The sequence below is a fragment of the Alexandromys fortis genome, unplaced genomic scaffold, assembly GCF_014885135.2.
Source record: "Alexandromys fortis isolate MF-2015 unplaced genomic scaffold, M_Fortis_MF-2015_v1.1 scaffold_71, whole genome shotgun sequence".
Lineage (NCBI taxonomy): Eukaryota > Metazoa > Chordata > Mammalia > Rodentia > Cricetidae > Alexandromys > Alexandromys fortis.
The window spans coordinates 6,826,165-6,844,930 of record NW_026067954.1 but is presented as its reverse complement, the minus strand read 5'-3'; the positions used below and the strand labels follow the sequence as shown (position 1 = coordinate 6,844,930).

The 18,766-nt window shown below is 35.5% G+C and overlaps 1 protein-coding gene across 5 annotated transcripts in view; it reads right to left on the bottom strand.

Annotated features, from left to right (window-relative positions):
- Positions 1–18,766, bottom strand: part of LOC126507302 (complement factor H-like) — a 325,893-nt gene that overhangs the window by 218,206 nt on the left and 88,921 nt on the right. The gene's annotated exons all lie outside the window — the stretch shown is intronic.

Sequence of the window (18,766 nt, the reverse complement as noted above, 5' to 3'; positions counted from 1 at the left end):
TGATGGAGGAAGGTAATTGGTTAATTATAATAAACCAACTGCTTGGCCTCATAGCTTAGAACATAGGTGGGTGGAATAAACAGAATAGGATGCTGGGCAGAAGAGGAAGTGAGGTCAGACTCTGCTCTGCTCCTGGACAGACTCGACAGCTCTGCTCTGGAGCAGAGACGCCATGCTCAGCTCTCCCAGGCAACTCCAACCCAGAATGGACATAGGCTAGAATCTTCCCAGTAAGCGCATCTTGGGGTGCTTACACACATCATTAGAAATGGGCTAGTCCAGGTGCGAGAATTAGCCTGTAAGGGCTAGAGTTCATGGGCCAAGCAGTTCTTAAATGAATACAGTTTGTGTGTTGTTATTTCAGGCATGAGCTAGCAGGCGGCCAGGGTGCTGGGGACACAGCCCTGCCGCTCTTATTTCAACACCTGTATTTCCTCAGTGTCTGTTCTTATGTTTCCCTTTTCATTTCTGATTTTTCTAGTTTGGATGTTGTCTCTCTGCCTTTTCATTAGTTTGGATAAGGGTTTGTATGTCACGTTGATTTCTCAAAAAATCAGCTCTTTGTTTTATTGATTCTTTTTTTGTATTATTTTCCTTGCTTCTATTCTATTGATTTCAGCCCTCAATTTGATTATTTTATGTCATCTACTCCTCCTTGATATGTGTGCTTCTTTTTATTGTAGAGTTTTGAGGTGTACTGTTAAGTCACTAGTGTAAGTTTTCTCCACTTTCTTTATGTAGGCACTTAGTGCTCTGAACTTTCCTCTTAGGATTTCTTTCATAGTGTCCCATAGGTTTTTGTATGTTTTGCCTTAATTTTCATTGAATTCGTTATTTTTTTAATTAATTAATTAATTTATTGAATTCTAAGAAGTCTTTAATTTCTTTCTTTACTTCTTCCTTGATCCAGGTGTGGTTCTGTAGAGCACTGTTCAATTTCCATGAGTTTGTAAGTTTTCTGTGATTAGTGTTGTTTTTAACTTCTAACTTTAAACCATGGTGGTCCATTAAGATAAAGAGGGTTACTCCAATTATTTTGTATCTGTTGACATTTGCTGTGTTACAGAGTATGTGGTCATTTTTTTTCAGAAGGTTCCATGAGTGCTGAGAAGAAGGTATATTCATTTGTATTTGGGTGGAATGCTCTGTAGATGTCAGTTAAGTCCATTTGTGTCATGACATCTGTGAGTTGTTTTATTTCTCTGTTAATTTCTGCCTGATTGACCTGTCTATTATAGAGAATGGGGTATAAAATCTCCTACTATTAGCCTGTGGTGTTTGATGTGAGAGTTTAGCTTTAGTAATATGTCTCCTACTTATGTGGGTATTCTTGTATTTGTGGCATCAATATTCAGGAATAAGATTTCTTCTTAATGGATTTTTTCTATTATGATTATATAGTGTCCTTCTCCATCTCTTCTGTTTGATTTTAATATGAAATCTATTTTGGTTACATATTAGAATAGTCTTATCTGCTTGTTTCTTAAGTCCATTTGTCTGGAAAATCTTTTTCTACACCCTTTACTCTGAGGTAATGACTGTCTTTGAGGTTGAGGTATATTCTTGTATACAACAGAAAGATGAATACTGATTTCATATCTATTCTCCTGTGTGTGTCTTTTTATATGTGAATTAAGTCCATTGTTATTAAGAGATATTAATGACCAGTGATTGTTAATTCCTGTTAGTTTTTGGTGGTAGTGTTTGTGTGCTTCCCTTCTTTGGGGTTTGCTGGTGTGATGCTATCCTTTGCCTGTTTTTTTTTTTTTTTTTTTTTTTTTTTGGGTGTGTTTTTTTTTTTTTTTTTTTTGTTTTTTTTTTTTTTTTTTTTTTTTTTTTTGTGGGTGTAGCTAGCCTCCTTTGGTTGGAGTTTTCCTTCTAGTACTTTCTGTAAGGCTGGGTTTGTGGATGGGTATTCTTTAAATCTGGTTTTGTCATGGATTATCTTGTTGTCTCTATAGATGGAGATTGAACGCTTTTCTGTATATAGTAGTCTTAGCTTACATCTGTGGTGTCTTAGTGTCTAGAGAACATCTGTCCAGGACATTGGGCTTTCAGGGCTTCCATTGAGAAGTTGAGTGTAATTCTGACAGGTCTGCATTTATATTTTACTTGACCTTTTTTTTTTTTGGTGACTTAATATTTTTTTATTTTGTATGTTTTGTGTTTTGATTATTAAATATCAATGGGACAATTTTTTTGGTTTAGTCTATTTGATGTTCTGTAAGCTTCCTGTACATTCATAGGGAATCCTTTTTTTATGTTGGGAAAGTTTTCTACTATGATTTTGTTGAAAATATTTTCTTTGCCTTTGAGCTGGAGTTCTTCTTTTTTATCCCTATTATTCTTGGTTTGATATTTTGATAGTATCCTAGATTTCCTGGATAGTTTGTGATATTTTGGATTTCCTGTATAGTTTGTGGTATTTTGTTGGATTTAATTTTTTGAACAGACGAATCTATTTCCTCTATAGTATCTCCAACACTTGAAATTCTCTCCTCCGTGCTCTGTATTCTGTTGGTTATTTGCTTGCCTCTGTAGTTCCGATTTGTTTTCCTAGACTTTCCATATCCAGAATGCTCTCTGTTTGTATTTTCTTTATTGCCTCTATTTCAATTTTCAAGTCTTGAACTGTTTGCTTCACCTATTTGATTATTTTCTTGGGATTTTTTTGAGAGAGATTACTTAATTTCTTCCAATTTTCTGTATTTCTTTTCCACCATTTATTTAAGTGAATTTTTCATTTCCTCTTTAAAGGTTTCCATCATCCTCACAAATTACATTTATACTTGTTCTCTTATTCTGGGTTAGGATTATCAGGTCTTCCTGTTGCATGACCACTGGGTTCTTGTGTTACTATGTTGCTTTTTAGGTTTTTGGATAAATTCTTGAATTAGTGTCTACCCGTGTTCCTTCAGGTGGTGCCTTTGCTTCTTGGTCCAATTCTTGCAGTGGCTGTCTATGTCTTTTGGGAACTGTTCTTGTTCTGCTCTGTACTGACACTGTCCATGTCTCAGGGGGTCACTGGAGGTCTCTTTTAGCCTGATCTCTTGGTTCTCTCTCTTGGTCCACTCTGTACAGTCACAGCTTGTACTTCAGAGTTCCTCTCTTTGTCCTCTCCTTTAGTCCTCTCTGTATAGTTGAGCTGTGGTTTAGCATTCCTCTCTTGGGTTCTCTGTGTAGTAGCAGGCTGTGTTTCAGAGTTCTACTGAGATTGCAGGGGATAAGAGGGTTTGGGGGCAGAGTGGGACTTGTAGCTTTTGAGGTCCGATGGATGGGATGGAAATATTAGTACAGCCAACCTGAAGGAAACTTGCCTGCTGGCTGGCTAGAAGAGCCAAAGCATATGGCAGGCGATAACTGATTCTTTTATTTATAGTTTTGTCTTGAGTTTTTTTCATGATTCCTATCTCTTTATTGGGTTTTATTTCTTGAACCCGAATTCTTTCAGTTTTTTTCAAGCATATTTATAAATTCTATGTTTTTAGAACTATTTTATTCTCTCTCTCTCTCTCTCTCTGTGTGTGTGTGTGTGTGTGTGATTTATACACACATGTGTGCCAGAGAGGGGCATCAGATCTGGGGCAAGAAACAAAGGTGGTTTTGAGCCTTTTTTGTGAGTGTGATGAAGAAAACTGTGATTTTCTGAAAGAACAGCACATTCTCTTAATTGCTGACTTATATTCCAGCCTTATAATCTGTAAATTGAATTCATTTTTATTGTGTCATCTAATTGGCTTTCTCAAGGAGCATTAGTATGGGAGTATTAATTATGTGGGAGACAAACATATCATCTTGATTTTTCATGTTTGTATTTTTGCAATTGGACCTGGGATCTGAAGTTACATTGGTGATTAGATCCTTTGGTAAGGATATCTGGCTCACTTTTGTCTGGTGGACATTTACTGTTACCTTATCTTGGCAGGTAATGGAAGAGCTGGATGGTGCTTCAAGATTATTTTTGGAGTTACTCGGTGTTTATGCTCAGTTGTTGTATCAGAAGTGGTCTGATATCAAATAGTGCAGAGTAAAGCTTCTCTTTACATAAATTAAATTTCTGTGTAGAAAGAAAGTAGTCACTACCTCCTACTCTGACTTGAATCTTTGCCTGCACTATGCATGATGCCACATTTTAGGTAATTTCTTATGTGCCTCAATCATTTGGTGTCTGGAAGACACTATTTTCTTGGTGCATCCATCTCCTCTGGTTCTTAAAATCATAACATCCCCCTCATCTGTATAGTTTCCTGCACCCTGTGGGGAGTGGCTTGATGAAGACGTCCCATTGAGGACTAAGTATTACAAAATCTTTCAGATTCTGCTTATTGTCCAGTAGTAGATCTCTTTTTAGTTTGAATCTACTACAAAAGAAAACCTCTCTTATTATACTTCAGGAGAGAGAAGTGGACATGGTCTCTCCCTCCTAAACAATATGCTATCTGCAGCTGACACCTTTTGCAAAGGAAATCTTTGCTTTCTTCAATGGAGTCTGATAGACTATATAAACCACACTTAAATTACGCTTTATGGCCAGCAGTAAATGGCCAACATAAACCAAACTTCATAGTATTTTCTTAAGACTTTTAGTCTCATATTTCTTTGTACTTTTATTTCCATTTGGTCTTTTGCCTCTATATATGGTCTCTCTACTATTCTCTGGTTTTATGGTGTGTGTGTGTGTGTGTGTGTGTGTATGTAGAATGTATATATGTATGTGTTTCTTGTATTTTTTATATTTTACATATTTACTTCATGCTCCTTTGTTTACTGTTTGCTTGCTTTCTAGAGAGAAAGAGATAGAAATTGCAAGGAGCTTGGTGGGTAGAGGTTGTGGGGGTGTGGTAGAAGTTGGGGTAGAGAAAATAATAATCAGGATATATTTTATGAAACGATATTTTCAATTAAACAAAAGAAGGCTCTCACTACAGTTCCCGAGAAGCTGAGGTTTCAAGATGAAAGAAAGATGGTGTCAGTGATCAGTGGTGCACACAGAGTATGAACCAGCACAGAACTTCAGATGACACTGTGAGTGTCTCAGTGGGTAAGAGGAGGGTGAGCAGAGTGCTCAAATCCAAGTCCTCATGCAGTCAGTGTTGTGAAATACTACCATACATGTAGATCTTCAGATGGCAAGTGTTTTGGATTGGGAAAAGGTGGTAATAAATACTAAATTACTTTTAAAAACTATTTTCATTTTGTAGCACATGTACTATTGTGGAGAATGCTTTATATGTTTTTGCAAAGGATGTGTGCATTACTTTTGTTAGGTAGCATACTATCTGCATATCTTACAGGTTCAATTAAGTTCATTATTAATGTAAACTGTGCCACTTTGGTTTTACATGTCTGTGAAGTAAAACAATTTTGAAGATCAAGAAAATATGTCTAACATATCCTTCATATCTAGTGTTGTATTGTGTTTCTGATTATCTGATCAATTCACATTTAAAATAGCAATATATAGAAGACCACAATGGGTACTATACAAATGTTTACTTCTTCTGAGAGGTCTATACATATATGTCTCATATTAAGTTAGTTAAACACTTACCTAATTGTTATGTATGTTTAGAGAATTGATTTTTATCATTACACAATGACCTTCACTTTTCTTTATTAACTTTTTAAGTTATATTTTGTCTGGTGTGAGTCACATTCTCTCTTTTGCCTCTTATGTCCATGTACTGTATTTTTCATTCCTCTGCTATGTCTTAATGTGGTTTCTCCATAACTTTTAACTCTGACTTCCATACCATCTCCATGATGATAAGGAAAATGGATTTTACTGGTGATTGGATTGGTAGGTTCTTTTCTCACTACTGGGATTACTTCCATCACAAATAAACCAGCGTTTTCCTGCCAAGATGCTGCCAACAAGAAGCAGTCAGGAAGGAGAGGGCAAGTCAAACACCAAAACTTATGTGATCATCTTAGATATGCTGTCCTTTAGATTCTAAAGCTTAAGATTTTATTACATGAATGTTTTTTAAGTTAACATGTGTGGCTTATGGTAATTTGTTACAGTTGTGCTGACAGACAACTATCTTCATTTTTTAAACACAATTACTTTTATCTATTATTTTTACTAATAAACATTTCCTTGATGTTTGAATAATTGGTCTGGCAACAATCCTAACCATGTAAACAGAAAGGTATAAGATAATATGTTCAATTTTTACCTTGTTATTTATACCTATATTTTCATTTTAAAGACTCTAAACATTTGAAAAGTAAAAATATCTTTAGAAATCCTTTCTCAAAATAGCTTATTTTTTATGATTCAAAACCTATGAATATCATATCACTAACCATATGTTATGATAGAGGTATTGAAATAGAAACATTAATACTCTCCAGTTTACACTGAAATTGATCTTGCATAGTCAAGGTACATGGAAAATACTGTCAGTTTAAATCCATTTTAAATACCCAATCTTCTATTCATCATAGTAAACCAATATGGAGCCTTTGCCTTGTTACCTTGACCAAAAGGAGTTATGGCGAGTTACTACCACCCATTTTCACAGTGCCATATTACATACATATAGAGATCCCTAGAATAAAGATAAAATTTTAGCAATATTTGCTGAATAATTATCACATTTTCACTATCATAAACTTAATATTTACATCCATTGTGAACTAGGTACTGTCCTTTTTTTTTTGTTGTTTGGATTTTTTAAGACAGGGTTTCTCTGTATAACAGCCCTGGATGTCCTGGAACTATCTCTTGTAGTCCAGACTGGCCTCAAATTCAGAGATCCACCTGCCTCTGCCTCCCGAGTGCTGGGATTAAAGGCATGCACCTCCATCACCTGGCTAGAAACTATCTTTAAAGGTATCAAATCAAAACTCTACACTCTACCCTCTAAAAATAAATACAGGGGATTTTTTTTGATAAATTTGACTGTATTTATTGTTATTTTCCTTCATTAATTTGGGCATAAATCATGGATGTGTTTATTTCCCCTTTATCAGCTATACAGAGTTTTTATAGGTTTATATTACTGATAGAATACTATACCCAGTTAAACTTTAACCTTAATTATTTAATTTAAATTTGTATAATTGCTTGTATATTTCTTTGTATCAAATTAACATTCAAAAATTCATACACAAAATGTTTCTTTGATTTGTTTATTAATACAAAAGCAATATGTAGCAATTACTTATGTTCATAAGTAATGTGTGACAGTTTGATTATTACATATTTGTGAAAGAATACTAAATTGAAGATGAAACAATGTGCTTTCTTTTCATCATAAATCAGAACCTTTGATCAAAATGTATTGAGGAAGATTGGAGAGATTGTTGAAAAGTTATGGGTAGAAACCGACACTGAAGTAACTGCATCTATTTTCTTTCCAAATTGGTTATTGTACTAGAATACACCACATTCTGGTTTTTAAGGCACATAGGAGTTTTTGATGCACTGTTTTGCATTTGTGGCAGTTGTCTCTCAGGCTCCAAATTAACACTTTATAAGAAGAAATGAGTTAAACAGTACTTCAAACATAAATTGAAACTGTATTAGTAATATTAACGAATATTTCTAAACAAAGGTTTATTCATCAACCAAACAAAGAACTTTCTTTTATGCAACTGGGATAATCGATGTGACCATCGATGCACATTGTACGAAATGGAGGTGATTTATTTGCCTCTTTATATCCACTCATACATGAAAATTCTACATATTCTCCTGATTTGGAATAGAGCTTTTGGTCTTTTATCCATCTGTAAGTTATGTTATGTTTTTTCGTGATCTCTTCTGATATTACGCATGCCTCTGAAAGAAAAATCAATAAAATTTTATTAATATATACACTTATATAGACTCAGTTTTCCAGCCCAATCCCTCCTTTTTCTAAAACCTATATTAAACTATCACATAGAATTAATTCATACTGGATAGCAAATTGTGTCAAAAATGTTTTTAATGAGATACCTAGATTTTAACAAAAAGGATTCCTAATGTCAGTGAAAGAAGACACTTAGAATTCAGGACATCCAAGGTTGTTTGCATTTACTTAGGTATTGGACAAAGGTAAAAAATTTGAACCTTCACCTGTACATGATATTCAGATGTAACATTCAGTGAGATGAGTATACTGAAAAATACTACTCTTACCAAACCAAATAATAATTACTATCATAATATTCATCACCCAATCACAAAGTTATAACTATGAATAGTGATTATTGTATTATGAATTTGATTTTAGTAGATTTAAAATTATATCTATCAAATTATCACACTGGATAAGTGACTAACCTGCTTGGAAAGCAGGTCCTGCAACCACCACCTGGGACCCTGGCCTTTTTTACATTGCTAGAAAAGCAAGAGTACTTAATATCCAAGATAATGCTGTCTCCAACCAATGGTTTCATAATATCACCCTGCCCCACATTACATCTAACCATACACTACTGTAAAGTCTGGGACGCAGTGCTACTGAGTGGTTACCAAATTCTCCAAACCACCCTCTAATGCAGCATCTGGCCTCATGCCACTGTCTAGTCAGAGGAAAACCCTACTGATCACTCTCTGCTGAGGTTTCCAGGAAAAATAACCCTTGAGAGTAGCAAATTTGCCCATAAAAGTTTCTGAGAAAACCTATCTTTTGTGAGCCACCATACACAATGTAGGAATTTGACAACAATCACCCTGCACCCTGTGCTATCTCTACCACCTCATCTGAGCTAATGAGTGTCCCAGTTTCATTATAATTCACAGAAATAGTGGTTTACATTGTGCCCCAAGGTGTTAATTACAAATAAATCATAGGTGCTGCAATGAATTAACTCCTGTACTCAAGAAACATCTCCAGTAGAAAAGTGTTTTTTGATGTATTCATGAAAAATTGATCAGACAGATGTGAAACACACACACACACACACACAAGAAATATGAAGAAATGGAGGGAAATAAGACCTAAGAATAATAGGGATAGAAGAAGGAGAGGAACTCCAGCTCAAAGGCACAGAAAAAATATTCAACAAAATCATAGAAGAAAACTTTCCCAACCTAAAGAAGGATATGCCTATGAAGGTACAAGGAGCTAATGAACACCAAATAGATTGAACCAAAAAAGATCTCTGTCCATGTAATAATCAAAACACTAAACATACAGGACAAAGAAAAATACTAAGAGCCACAAAGGATAAAGGCCAAGTAAAATATAAAGGCAGACCTTTCAGAATTATACCTGAATTCTCAGTGTAAATCATGAAAATCCAAAGGTCCTGGACAGGTGTCCTGTAGACACTAAAAGACCATGGATGCAAACCCAGACTATTATGCTCAGTAAAACTTCAGTCACCATTGATGGGGACAACAAGGTATTTCATGAAAAAAAAAAACAGAATTAAACAATAATATCCACAATCACAGTCTTATAGGAAGTACTACAAGGAAAACTCCAATTCACAGAAGCTAGTTGAATTCACAAAAACATAGGCAACAGATAGCCTCACACCAAAAAAAAAAAAAACCCAAAGAAGAGAAATACTCAAACAATATTTCTGAAAAATAACAAGAATTAACTATTACTGGTCATTAATATTTCTTAATATCAATGGACTCAATTGACCTATAAAAAGACACAGACTGACAGGATGACTATGAAAACAGGACCTATCCTTCTTCTGCAGATAAGAAACACACCTCAAAGACAGACATTACCTCAATATAAAGGGATGGGAAAAGATTTTCCAATAAAATGGACCTAAGAAACAAGCAGGTGTAGTTATCCTAATATCTAACAAAGTAGAGTTCAAACTAAAATCAATCGTAAGAGATGGAGGACACTTCAAACTCATCACAGACAAATCCATCAAGATGAGGTCACCATCCTAAACATCTATGCCCCAAGTACAAGAGCATGCACATATGTGAAAGAAACATTACTAAACCTTAAATCACACAATAAACTCCACACATTAATAAAAGGAGACTTCAACACCCCATTCTTCACAATGGATAGGTCAACCAGTCAGAAACTTAAGAGAAAAGTAAGAAACTAACAGATGTCATGACACAAATGAACTTAACAGACATCTATAGAACGTTCCACCCAAACACAAAAGAATATACCTTCTTCTCAGAATCTCATAGAACCTTCTCAAAAATTGACCGCATACTTGATAACAATACAAACAGCATCAGTTCCCCCCAAAATTACAATAACCCTTGTTTCTTATCAGATCACAAGACTTAAGTTAAAATTCAGCAACGCTAATTGCAGAAAACCTACAAACTCATGGAAACTGAACAATGCTCAACTTAATCACCCTTGAGTCAAGGAGGAAATAAAGAAAAAATTAAAGACTTTCTAGAATTCAATGAAAATAAATGCACATCATACCCATACCAACATGACACTATGAAAGCAGTGCTAGGAAGAAAGTACATAGCACTAAGTGCCTACATAAAGAAAGTGGACAAATTTTGCACTAGAGACTTAAAAGCACACCTGAAAACTCTAGAATAAAAGAAAGCAGACTCACCTAGAAGTAGATGACTGACAGAAAATATTCAAATTGAGTACTGAAATCAATAAAGTATAAACAAAGAAAACAGTAAATAGAATCAATATAACAGAGAGATGGTTCTTTGAGAATATCACCAAAATAGACACACCCTTATCCAAACTTATAAAAAGGCAGAGATAGAATATACAAATTAACAAATTTGGAAATGAAAAGAGGGACACAATAACAGACACCGACGATCCAGAGAATCATTAGTTCATATTTCAAAAATCTGTTCTCTACGAAATTGTAAATTGTAAAAGAAACAGGCAATTTTCTGGAGAGGTACACATACCAAAATTAAATCAAGACCAGGTGAACAATTTAAACAGACCTATAACTTGTAAGAAAATAGGAGTCATCAAAAGCCTTCCAACAACAGCAGAAAACTAGCATTGGATAGTTTCAGTGTAGAATTCTATACGAACTTCAACAAAGAGCTAATTTCTATATTCCTTAAAGTGTTCCACATAATAGAAACAGAAAGAACATTGCCAAACTCTTTTTATGAGACTATAGTTACCCTGCTACTGAAACCACACAAAGACTCAACCAAGAAACAGAATCACAGAGCAATCTCTATCATGATCAATGATGTAAAAACACTCAATAAAATTCTGGAAAATTGAATCCAATAACACATAAAAAAATGTTTCACCATGATCAAGTTGGCTTCATCCCAGAAATGCAGGGGTGGTTTGACATATGAAAATCTAACAATGCAATTCACCATACAGATTAATGGAAATAAAAAAATGTGAGCATCTCATTAAATGCTAAAACAGCACCACTTCATGATAAAGGTCTTGGAGATATAAGGGATATAATAAACACTTCTAAACATATTAAAAACATTATACAGCAAGTTGACAGCCAGTATCAAATTAAAAGAAACTCAAGGTGATTTCGCTAAAATCAGGAACAAGACAATGCTATCTATTCTCTCCATACATGTTCAACATAATACTAAAAGTCCTATCTAGAGTAATTAGACAACAAAAGGAGATCAAGGGAAACATTGTCATTCAAAATAGCCACAAATAGCATAAAATATCTTGGTTTAACACTAACCAAAGAAATGAAAGACCTGTTCAACAAGAACTTTTAGTCTTTGAAATAAGAAACTGAGGAAGATAACAGAAAATGGAAGATCTCCCATTCTCTTGGATAGGTAGGATCATCATAATAAAAATGACAATCGTATCAAAAGCAATTCCGTGCAATCCCCAGCAAAATCCCCACACACAGACCTTGAAAGAACAATGCTTAATACTTTTATGGAATAGCAAAAAAAAGGGGGGATAGTCAAAACTATTCAGTACAATAAAGGAATTTCCGGAGGCATCACCATCCTTGACATCAAGCTACAGTAATGAAAACAACTTGGTATTGGCATAAAAACAGACAGGTGGATCAATGGAATCAAATCAAAGACGTCGACATTAATCCAAAAACTTATTAAAACCTGATTTTTGACAAAGGTTCTAAAATTATACAATGGAAGAAAAATATCTTTAACAAATGGTGCTGGCATAACTGGATGTCAACATGTAGAAGAATGAAAATAGATTCATATCTATCCTGATTCACAAAATTCATGTACAAATGGATTAAAGATCTCAATATAAATCTGACCTGATATAACAGAAAGTGGGAAGTAGCCTTCAGTGCATGGGCACAAGAGATCACTTCCTAAATATAACACCAGTATCACAGACACTGAGAACAACAATAAATAAATGTGATCTCCTGAAACTGAGAACTTCTGTAAAGCAAAGGACATAGTCATAAGACAATAAGGCAGCCTACTGAACTGTCTTGCCCTGTAGTCAGATTTATGGTGATCATAAATATTGTCATAGAACCTTCGCCCAGCAATTGATGGAAACAGATATAGAGATCCATATCAGGGCACTGAGCTGGTCTCCCAAAGTCCAGTTGACGAGAGGGAGGAGGAATAGTATGAACAGAAGGGCTAAGACCGAGATGAGGATACCCAAGGAGACAGCCAACCTGAGCCAATGGGAGCCCACCAACTCTTACTTCACAGTCGGGGAACCAGCATAGGATCAAACTAGGCTCTCTGAATGTGGGCTACAGTGGTATGGCTGGGGAAGACTGTGGGGCCACTGCTTGTTGTACGGCATTTTAGAACCCATTGTCTTCGGAGGAATACCTCAGCCTAGATATAGTGGGGTGGGCCTTGGTCCTGTCTCAAAGCAATGTGCTAGACTTTTGTGACTTCCTATGGGAAGCTTTCCCCTCTCTGAGGAGTGGATGGGGAATAGGGGAAAGCTAGAGGGAGTGGGAGGAGAGGAAGTAGTAGGAATTGGGATTAGTATGTGAAATGATAAAAGAATATTTTTTAAAATAAATAAATAATATTTTCATAAGAATTCTTAGAAATGGTCCACCAGAATCAACTTTATTGCCTCTTAGGAAAGTAAGGATAATTCAGCCCATATATATTAGTAATGTACCGCATTATATCAATGGGATGAATGGTTAGTTAAGAGATCATTTCAATATAAACAAGAAAAGCATATGAGAAAACTTGATGTATCTAAAAGGTTAAAAATGACTGAACAGTTTAAGCATATAAGAGAGTACAGCAGAATCATCAATTGCCATAAAAGGTAGGTACACCTGACATACCATTTCTTTGCTATATGTAAAATGTACTGAAAAATTGACTATATGCACTGTCAGAGTGACTTCCTCCAGTACCAGATAGAAACAGATGCAGATACCCATAGCTGTATACTATGGAGGGAGAAAGAGAGAGAGAGAGAGAGAGAGAGAGAGAGAGAGAGAGAGAGAGAGAGAGAGAGAGAGAGAGAGAGCTGAAGTAACTGCACAGAAAAGAGTTGCAAAGATTGTAAGAGTCGCCATTTTTACTATGTTGATCCTCTCTCTTACTCCACCTTCTTTCTCCCAGAATTCAGCTTAGTTTTACCTGCCTGACTCTGTTCAGTCTTGTCTTGGGACCAAGTCACTTCTTTAATAAGCAATCTTATTCACACAAATTACTGTGATAATACTATGTAATTATATTTAATGTTTACACAAAAAGATCCACATCAAATACTTGTTTAGGGACTTATTTGGCTAAGAACAACTATAGATGTTCTACTTATTCAGATTTTGTTAGGGTCCTATGTTTTTGAGAACGACTATAGATGTCATACTTATTCAGATTTTGTTAGGGACCTATGTTTTTGAGAATGAGTTTAGGTTTCATACTTATTCTGATTTTTGTTACAGACCTATGTGGTTAAAGATGACTATAGGTGTCATCATTATTCAGATCTTGTTTAGGTACTCATGTTGTTGAGACTTCGTGAGTGTAGTTTCAAAGAAACAACTTCACAGAGTTCCCTCTGGCTTTTAAAATCTTTCAATCCTCTCTACTGTTTTATACCACAAAAGCTAGTTTTCAGGTAGGGGGATGTCAAGTCAGCTACAGCAGAGAGGTCTCTGGGCGCTGCTTCTGAGTTGAATGCTCATTCAGCCATAGAAACTTACCTTCCACCATTGCAACATCATAGAGAATAAGCAACATCAATAGGCTCTATGTTTAGGGAGTTTCTTTGACAGACTTGGCCAACCTCTTAAAAAAGATTTTCGTGTTTGGTATTGAGGTTAGTGTAAGGTGCTCTTTGACTCTTCGATTGAGCACCATCAGTCCAGAAGAGGAAAAGATCATTAAAATTATATGTGTATATTTATACATTAAATTGTATGTGTTATGGAAGATTTGATTAAATTATTAATAGTAAAATTAAAAAAAAAGATGGTAAGAGTCAAAGAAGATGGAGGACACTAGGAAAACAAGATCCTGAGAATCAATTAAGCAAAGCTTGTGTGAGCTCCCAAAGACTAAAAGTAGTAAGCACAGGGCCTATATGGGTCTAAACCAGGTCCTCTGCATTTATATTATAGCTATTAGCTTAGTATTTTTATGGGACTTCTGAGTATGAGAATGAGCAGATGTCTGACTCTTTTGCCTCTTCTTGGGATTCTACTTCCTGTTGGGTTGCCATGTCTAGCATCTATGAAAATTTTCACTTCATATTATTATATTTTGATTTACCTTATTTTGTTTTTATCTCTTAGAGGCTTGTTCTTTTCTAATGAAAGACAGATGGGAGAAGATATCGAGGGAAGATGTTATGGAGAGAAACTTGGAGGATTAGAAGGAGAAGAAACTTTAATAAGGTTATATTGTATTAAAAACTATTTTCAATTAATAAAAATGACTATGTGATCAGCAATGAAAAGACATCCATTCTCTCTAGTCATTTTACTACAATATCGGAATTTGAATTATTATAATAATTAAGAAGATAAAATATACAATTATTGAATTAAAAGTCAAATTATTCTTACTTAAGCATTATATATTTCTCTACATGGTAAATCTTAAAGACTTTTCCAAACTATGAAAATTGAAAACAAAACTGATTAGGTAGTTCATTCATTGTCAGTATACAATTCATTGTTATTATATAAAAATCAGTTCTTTTCTATGACCAATTTTTTCTATGAATTAACAATGAAAGCAATCTTATTATCATTAACATCAAAAACTTAATCTAGCAATGAACTTAACAAATGAAATGCAAGACTTTAACTATAACTATTAGTTAACTGGTGAAAGACTCATAAAAGATAACAATGGAAAAACCTTGTATGTTAAATTTTTATAAGAATTGATATTAGTATTAATATTAAACTGTAAATGTTTCCCATGCCAATTAGCACACTCCATGAAACCCATGAAATACCAATACCATTTTCATACAAATAGATGGGGGATCCTAAAACTTCAATACAATAAAATGTGTAGACAACTAGAACTTGAACGAAAAAATCCAGGGGATATCATAATATCTCATTTCAATATGCACCAAGAACCCCTCAGTAGCCAGAACACTATGACACTTGGATGAACAATAAAGTGAATGATAAAAATGATTTGAAACATTGAACTTTGTGTCTAGAGTTAATTATTTAGTTCCCAATATATGTTGGAAACCTGAGAGCATATTCAATAAATGATCCAAGAATAATCAATATACGTATTGATATAATTAAAATTTGATTCCTATCTCTCCCTCTAGGCAAAAATCAACTCAAAGTCGATTAAAGACATAAATGTAGGAACAAGATGTTGAAACTACAAGGAAAAACAACAGGAAAAAGCTCATTGGGTTTGGACACTTAATGTTTAGACGGGATCTCAAATCACAAGGCAAAAACAAACCTTGATGCATGGAGTTTATCACAATAAAATGCTCGTATATAGCAGAGAACATAATCAATACAATAAAGCAGTGACAGCCTATTAGAATTGGGTAAAATGAAGAGACACATACATGTGGGTGAGGGTGAAAAGATGCTTAATATTATTAGCTCTCATTTCACTGCCAAATTTCCAATGAGATACCTCATCACCCATGTATAATTACGGAAAGGAACCCTAAAAAATTATATGTTCATGAGTGTGTAGTGGAAAAGAAACTTTAATATGAGTTTGTGTAGTTACTATGGACAATAATATGGAAATTTCATGAAAATCTAAAAATTCATCTTCCATATACTATTCCATATAGTATATTTTATATACAATACATACTTTTTGATATGTACCCATAATAAGGGAAACCAACCTCCTCAACCTGCACATAAACATTTATTGCACATTGCTATGTCATAGTAACTATGATGGGATAACTGTCTGGGTCCCCACCAATTGATGAAGTTATAAAGATAACATAGTATATTTGTATGTCAAATATGGTTTGGACATTATCAATAATTTTTTATTATTTTAGTTAGAAAAGGGAATTGAAGGACTTTAAGTGAAGTGAGCAAAACACAAGAATACAAGTCCTTCATGTTCTTTCTCACACAATGGAAGAAAAACTAAAATTCCTCTAGACTGCCTGACAGTGATTAGTAGAAGTTAGATCATTTATCTAAGGGAAGGGGAGCTTCCAAGAGGCACATGGATTTAATAACTGCAAAGTGTGTACAAGTGTGTTATATGAATAAGAGTGGCCTCTGTTTTGAGTGGTTTTCTGTGTCAAGTAGATACTTGACACATGCTGGAGTCATCAGAGAGGAAGGAATTTTAGTTGAGGAAATGCCTCCATGAGATCCAGCTGTAAAGCCTTTTCTCAATTAGTGATCAGTGTGGGAGGGACCTGTTCTTCCCAGTCCTGGAGTCTATAAAAAGGCAGGCTTAGCAAGTTGTGAAAAATAAGCCAGTAAGCAACACCCCTCTATGGCCTCTACATCAGCTCCTGCCTCCAGGATCCTGTCCTGTTTGAGTTCCTGTGCTCACTTTCTTTGAAAATAAGAAGAAATATAGAAGTGAATAGGTGTAGCCTTGTTAGAAATGTGTGTTTGGGTGACCAAATTAGGCCCAGTGTCTATAGCATCCTGCTGCCTTTAGAGTCAGATATAGAATGCTCAGCTGTTTCCCCAACACAAAGTCTGCCTGTGCCTCCATGCTCCCCCCACATGATGATAATGAACTAACCTCTGAAACTGTAAGCAATCCCCACTTAAATGCTTTCTTTTATAAGAGTTGCTAGGATTATGGGGTCTTTTCAAAACAACAGAACATCAACCAAGGTAATAGGTATGGAAATATCATGCTGGCACCAAGTTTTATGGACATCCAATACATGTGAGTAAAAATACAATAATAAAGAATAAGTTGAGTTCTTTATATATTTTGGAGATCAGACCTTTGTCAGTTGCGGGGTTGGTGAAGATCTTCTCCCAGTCAGCGGGTTGCCTTTTTGTCTTAGTGACAGTGTCCTTTGCTTTACAGAAGCTTCTCAGTTTCAGGAGGTCCTATTTATTCAATGTTGCCCTTATTGTCTGTGTTGCTGGGGTTATAAGTAGGAAGTGGTCTCCTGTGCCCATGTGTTGTAGAGTACTTCCCACTTTCTCTTCTATCAGTTTCAGTGTTCGGACTGATATTGAGGTCTTTAATCCATTTGGATTTGAGTTTTGCATCCACATACTGAGACAATGAAGATGATCTATTGGGAACTCACCAAAACCAGATGGACTGGGTCTGAATAAGCATGGGATAAAACCGGACTCGCTGAACACAGCAGACAATGAGGATTGCTGAGAAGTCAAGAACAATGGCACTGGGTTTTGATCCTACTGCATGTACTGGATTTGTGGGAGCCTAGGCAGTTTGGATGCTCACCTTACTAGACCTGGAAGGAGGTGGGTGGTCCTTGGACTTCCCACAGGACAGGGAACCCTCACTGCTCTTTGGGCTGATGAGGGAGGGGGACTTGACTGGGGGAGGGGGAGGGAAATGGGAGGCGGTGGTGGGGAGGAGGCAGAAATCTTTAATAAATAAATTAATTAATTAAAAAAAGATTTTACATTTATTTACTGCACTGTTTGCCATGGCTTGCATGCAGAGGGCAGAGGATAATTTGCAGGAATATATGCTTCCCTTCCACCATTTGGGTTCTGGCCCTTGTACCTAGGCGATCAGACTTGGCAGCAAGTACCCTTACCTACTTAGTCATCTTGGATGCCCATGGAACAGTTTTTCCCTCTACCTCCATCAGCTTTCAAGTTGTGGCCAGCAAGGTGTGGATCTGTATCATATTCATTAAATCCCTTATGAAAAGTGATTTGCTTCGATGGTATTGAAGATTGTGTTCCCACCCATTCCCGTTTCATGTGGTTCCAGGACTCCAGCTCTTTTGACATCCTACCTTAAAAGACAGTTTCCCCATCACCACTGTACAACCAGGTGCTGAATCATTAATTTCATATGTCAGATTAGGGCCAAATGTCTTTGAGCTTCAACGCCTAAGTGAAATAACTAAATATGCTTTTATTGTGAACCACACACCACTAAGGAAAAGATTTCTGCATGGTAGATGTTTGTCAGTCCATTCCTGTGAGTTCAGATTGAACACTTGGGGAAGAGCCCAGGGGTTCTATTCTCTGCGTGAACATCCCCAATGATGGGACTGATTAATGCCTGTCAAATGGCAAGCTTTCAACAAAGTTGATTAAATCGACCTTCCCCAAACCAATAACTTCTAGTCATTTATTCATTCAAAGTTACTGGAACTAGCGCGTTAGCGAATCTTCATAGCAATTGTGAAGGATTTTTCCCCCCAAAGGATCTCTAAATAAAAGAATGCATTGGTTGTTTATAAAAAATAAATAAACATCACGT